This window comes from Bombus vosnesenskii, unplaced genomic scaffold, assembly GCF_011952255.1.
Source record: "Bombus vosnesenskii isolate JDL3184/JDL3185 unplaced genomic scaffold, Bvos_JDL3184-5_v1.1 scf7180000013295, whole genome shotgun sequence".
Taxonomy (NCBI): domain Eukaryota; kingdom Metazoa; phylum Arthropoda; class Insecta; order Hymenoptera; family Apidae; genus Bombus; species Bombus vosnesenskii.
Genome location: NW_022882946.1, coordinates 754218 through 760792, shown reverse-complemented (window position 1 = coordinate 760792; position 6575 = coordinate 754218). Strand labels below are relative to the sequence as shown.

The 6575-nt window shown below is 38.1% G+C and overlaps 1 pseudogene; it reads right to left on the bottom strand.

Annotated features, from left to right (window-relative positions):
- Window positions 1-1734: 1734 nt before the first annotated feature.
- On the bottom strand, window positions 1735-4286 carry LOC117233245 (annotated as a pseudogene).
- Between the last annotated feature and the right edge of the window lie 2289 nt (window positions 4287-6575).

Sequence of the window (6575 nt, the reverse complement as noted above, 5' to 3'; positions counted from 1 at the left end):
TTACCCTGTAACACTTATCGCTTACTCGCGTTAATAATTCTTGCTGGAAAAATTTCAATTACAGAGATTTCGTGTCACGGCATTCTCTAAAAATAATCAGCAGGCAGCATGGTTGAAATTTTCAACGCGAGATCGTAGTTTCACACTCGGTAAAATTTTTCAATAAAACGTGCGGAAAACCGTAGCACAGAACTCATTTTTAACAGTCACCGTTACATCTTATCCGCTCATTCCGGAATATAATTTCTTTCTCGCGGCGATTCTTCTTGTCGGCCTATCCTGTCAGCTGTGGGCACACGCGCGCATGCATACACTTCAGATAAGAACGATTATAGGCTCGCTCATTACCATTTTCCCTCGCGCCGAGTTGACCATTTACGACGTAGGAATAATGGTGCAATCAAAGTCAACGACAGCCGCTTCTTATCGGCTCGGGAGGAATATTTAAACATACATCGTTGCTTCCGTGCAATATCGTAAGCATCGTCTGCGTACAAGTCGCCTCGATCTCTCCAATTAATCGAATAGACGCCAGATGATAGAATAATGCCTATACTTTCTTCGTACTACGAAGAAGCGGCTATGTAAGATTCGAGAAAATTTAATCGATTCTCGTATTTATGCCACTCTCTTTTTGTTAACAAATTCTACGTGCGTTCCTCTCCGAATTTACCGTCCAAAAGAAGTGTAGTATCGGGGAGAAGGGCCTAAGAAACGTCGTGCCAACTGTAGACAATATTAAGCATATGCACTTACTTATAATACTTATAAATTATACCTATCTATAATAAGTATTAACTTATTGTAAATAAACAGCCATGTCACTGCGCCACGCCAGAAAAATTACTGAAAATTCTCAACGCGAGAATTGATTGTAATTTCAACAAATAAATAAAAAAAAAAAAAACTGTAGACAATGCCGCGAGAGCCGAGGCGTTGTCGGTTCCATCGATGCGTTATCGGGTCCTTCAAACAAATAGCTTCGCCGAAAAGACCTACGTGACCCTGGCTACGAGCGTCTGCGGAACACGTGTGCGGTGGGCCTAGCAAAAGACAATAGAATGCTACAACGGCCAGAGAGTCAGTCGAGAAGCAGAGTGCGAGTTGAGCGGATACGGAGTGTGAGTCGGCGTGCGACGATATTGTAGTCGGTCTTTTTGTTATTGAATATCACTTATTAAAATACATTAAACTTTAAACTCTACCATCATCACTTGTCCTTACTCTAAGAATCCATCAGTTACTACAGAAGTTTTAGAGGTAACGGTAAAAATTTAACGCACAGACAATACTCCTGTTAAAAGTTCGTAGAACACGTTGCAAACATCGTGCAAAGAGATGCAGATTGCGCCATGAATATGTATTTGCTTAGAAAGACACGCAAAATAAGTCAATTTCTCCTGTTATCGACGCAGGGGTATGTACTTTTTCCTCGAAAACGGAAGATTTGAGTTGCTGGCGGAAGTCTTCGAGAAACCAATAAAACACATTTCAAAACTGATAACTGATACGTCGTATGAGATGATTCGCGCGACGTTCTTCATTATCTGACCGTCGAGGCCCAAGCACCACTAGACAGATTCTCGGTATTCAATCAACTACCCTTATTATCCCACAAGAAATAAGGGATCGAACGATTTGTGGCGTCGATTAATCAAATCGTAACGGGACTTTACGACTCCCGTTGGAGTGCATCTTCGAGATCGCGTCTCCCCGCGAACGTGCAAAACTTCACTATGGATTCGCTGCAGTTTTATGGAATTCACACTCGAAGCCACGTGTACTGGATAAGTCTTTTGCAAATTCCATTTCGGCGACAACAAGAGGAATCGTCTACGATCCGTACAGCAGCGTTTCGTAGATCTGCAAACAGTGTTTCTATCGAATAGATTAGATAGTCGTCAACCGGTTCACTATTTGCTTCATTCAATCGTTGTAGCAGTGATTCCACGACAGGACATAAGTCTTTCATAGTGAACAATGCAGGAAACTTTCTCCCAGTCTTATTAGTTTTCATAATTGTGGAGAACTTATCATACATAAGTGCGAACTCACATTCTCCATCATCTAATTCCATAGTGATTAGGTGTGTTTCCTGACTGGTTTCTAGTGCATCTCTTCTCCATCCTAAAAGTATTTTTACCTTTAATATTATCATGGTATATGTTTTGAATACCACTTTGTATACTAAATTCTGCAAATGCTAATTCTGCAAGACAAGTCACACTTGTTAATTCCTATGTCTCTTCTATAAAACCAATTGACATGTAGCAATATAAATTTTAGACTTTACAAGTTATTGTATCTTGTACACCCATACAAACTATAGATTCTATGTATTGAAGCATGTTTTGCAGAAATTCCTCCTCATTCTTTTGCTCTGACTCTAGCTGTGCTACATCTTCACCAATTGTAGTTCTGTTACCTACTGTCATCTTAGTTTTAATCTTGCTGTCTTTTGCTTTAGACTTATAAATTCCCCTTTCATGTGGAACAAGATATGTCGAAAAATGCATTATATTTCTTTGCTCTTTACGGAGTGAAAAAGCGAAAGAAGCATGGCATGTCTGTCCCAAGAAATATAAAAGAATTTTCATCACTTTGTAGCAAAGAATAGAAGATTATAGTTATAACAATACACATTATAATTATATCGGAAGAACATTGCCAAGAAATACTTCCACGAAGTATTTCCAAGAAATGTTCTTCCAGAATAACTATAATATTTTTTATTTTAACTACAATTCTTCCAGTCTTTGCTACAAAGCGATGAAATTCATATTTCTCGAGGCAGATATACCATGCTCCTTTTGCTCTTTCGTCCACTGAAGAGTAAGGAAACAGAATGCATTTATCGACATATCTTACTCCACATGAAAAGGGAATTTATAGTTTAATGCAAAAGACAGCAAGATTAAAACTAAGATGACAGTAGGTAACAGAACTACAATTGGTGAAGATGTTGCACAGCTAGAGATAGAGCAAAAGAGTGAGGAGGAATTTCAGCAAAACATGCATCAATACATAGAATCTATAGTTTGTAAGAGTATACAACATAATAACTTGCAAAATCTAAAATTCATATTTATACATGTCAATTGGCTTTATAGAAGAGACATAGGAATTAACAAGTGTGACTTGTTTTGCAGAATTAGCATTTGCAGAATTTAGTATACAAAATGGTATTTGAACCATATACCATGAAACATTGAAGATAAAAATATCATTTTGTATACTAAATTCTGCAACTTCAAATTCCGCAATACAAAAGTCACACATGTTAATTCCTATGTCTCTTCTATAAAACCAATTGACATGTAGCCATATAAATTTTAGACTTTACAAGTTATATTATATGTTGTACACCCATACAAACTATAGATTCTATGTATGGAAGCATGTTTTGCAGAAATTCCTCCTCACTCTTTTGCTCAAACTCTAGCTGCGCTACATCTTCACCAGTTCTCGTTCTGTTACCTATTGCCATCTGAGTCTTAATCTTGCTGTCTTTTGCTTTAGGTTTAAAAATTTCCTTTTCATATGGAGGAAGATATGTCGAAAAATGCTTTCTATTACCATCAATGGTATTCAAAGCATATACCATGAAACATTGAAGGTAAAAATACCATTTTGTATACTAAATTCTGCAAATGCAAATTCCGCAAGACAAAAGTCACACTTGTTAATTCCTATGTCTCTTCTATAAAACCAATTGACATGCAGCAATATAAATTTTTTGCTTTACAAGTTATTATATGTTGTACACCCATACAAAGTATAGATTCTATGTATTGAAGCAAGTTTTGCAGAAATTCCTCCTCACTCTTTTGCTCTGACTCTAGCTGTGCTACATCTTCACCAATTGTAGTTCTGTTACTTATTGCCATCTGAGTCTTAATCTTGCTGTCTTTTGCTTTAGGTTTAAAAATTCCCTTTTCATGTGGAGGAAGATATGTCGAAAAATGCTTTCTATTTCCATCAATGATATTCAAAGCATATACCATGAAACATTGAAGGTAAAAATACCATTTTGTATACTAAATTCTGCAACTGTAAATTCTGCAAGACAAAAGTTACACATGTTAATTCCCATGTCTGTTCTATAAATCCAATTGACATGTAGCAATATAAATTTTAGACTTACAAGTTATTATATGTTGTACACCCATACAAACTATAGATTGTATGTATTGAAGCATGTTTTGCATAAATTCCTCCTCACTCTTTTGCTCTGACTCTAGCTGTGCTACATCTTCACCAATTGTAGTTCTGTTATCTATTGCCATCTGAGTTTTAATCTTGCTGTCTTTTGCGTTAGACTATAAATTCCCTTTTCACGTGGAGTAAGATATGTCGATAAATGCATTCTGTTTCCTGACTCTTCAATGGTCTAGTACTTGCTGGACTTCCGCTGATCCTTGCACTGGTCACTGACTCGAGTTGATTTAGACTAACTTGATGTCGTAGAAGAAGTATAGAAATGATGTGACTCCTCTGTCGTGATGAGAACAAGTTTAGAGCACAAGTTGACTGTTCTGTAGTCCCGAGATCAAGTGAATTTCGTTCTTGTGTGATTACGGAGGAAAGCTTGGAGTGGGTGTGTCTTTTGAACTAAGGACGTGGATTCGTTATTCACACTTTTCGTCAGGAAAAGTGAGGGTAACGATCCGCAATGCCGATTGGTTATGATCTACGTATGCATAAAGGTATGAAGTAGGAGAAATCTCCTACCTTGGCTGATCCTTATTCATGGGAAAAATCAGCTATTTTCGTAATTTGTAGGAGCGCCTAATTAAACCAAGGACTTTCCTAAGTACCAGCCATAAACCGAATCACTTATATGATTAGAAAATCCTTTCTGGTGAGCACATTGGCTTGAAAACATTTGTTTACAATGAAATAAAAGGCTGGGGTTTATTGTGGGGCCCTAGGTTTATCGAGGGTCTGTCTAATGATGCTTGGGCCTTGGCGGTCAGACAATGAAGGACCATTTCACGCGCCGTAACACAGCGCCTAATGAACCTAAGAACTTTTGTAAACACCAGCCAGAAACCGAAAACACTTATAGGATTAGATAATCCTTCCGGATAAGCACATTAACTTGAAAACATTAACTGTAACATGTAACTATGAAACGTGTAGAAGAGATAGATAGAATAGACTGTAGAGCATTGAATTCGTATTGTATCGAATATTTTGTATTTTACGTTATTTACAACGTTCTTAAATTTTTCAATTTAAGAAAACGATATCTGACGCCGAATGCAGTCGATATAAAGACAGATTCGGTATAACTGTTAATACCTGTTTTTCATGCCAACGTACCACGTAGTGCTTTCCATGCATCGAAGGGTGAATTTTTCCACTTGTTCTATCGCGATCGATCGGAACAGAGCGTGAACAGAGAAAATTCAAAAAAACATTGAAAATGTTATACGCGGACCGTGGTTCGCCGTGCACGGAGTAGTATAAACGAAACGAGAAAAACAAAAACAGGATTCACCGGAAACGGCCAGTTTGCTCGGCCGTGATTTGTTTCGTGCTAGCGCAACTTATTCCGGCCGCGCGCAAAACTACGCGAATTCGTTTCTGTCGTTCGCTTTGATTTATCCACCACCACCACCACACCGTTCTCGTTGTGTCGAGTCGCTTCGTTTCACTTCGCATCGCACCGAGTCAAGCACCACGCGCGAAATATTCAGATCTCGTCAACCACCTTGGGATTAACGCGACGCTGCATTACCGATTGGAAAGATACATACATAGCGGATACGGTATTCGAACGAAATATGTAGCATGAATTTTCACGCGCGAAATAACTACGTTTATCTTCGTGGAAGGCTCGTCTGTGATAAAGCAAAGGAAACACCTATCGCTGGGACGATGGCAAAATACTGTATAAACTGGTGCGAGCGATGGAACTAGACACACGGTAGTTGCAACACTATTGCCGTTTAATCAAAGCGGAAACTGTCTGGGGAAATATAGACAGTGGATGATGGGGCGACTAACATAAAAAAATAACCTTGCCGGAGACACAAAGGCAAAATTAGAGGGAAAACGGGTTTAACCTGTATGGTTAGTTTAATTGCACATACGTCTACAGCAACGATAAACTCGTTAAAATATGCTCGTGTTGTTAGCGTTCTGCGATTTATATCTAACTTTTCTTTTCTACTCTTCCGAATATGCTAACACGGATCCTTTTCACAGAATTTGTTAATTAGCCAACACTCTTTGATCCTCCATCGATCTTTCCTCTACGTCTCTTTCCATATTCCAGCCTGACACCTGTACATCTACTTCGTTTTATTCATTTTTATTTATTTTATCTTTCTATCTATTTTATTTTTGCTCTGCTTCTCTTACTTCCTCTTATTCTTCCATGTTCTTTTCTCTTGCGATTCTCAGTCTGGAATAACCAACTGATATTACTCGCTTGTAAATTGGCCAGATTAATAAATTAGATCGAATTAACGCGTGAAGTATATATAACATCGTCGTATATCAAAGTAGAAGAGAAAGTTGCAACGCCATACCAAAGAAATGCTCGAACGCAGGCAATCGAGCGATCT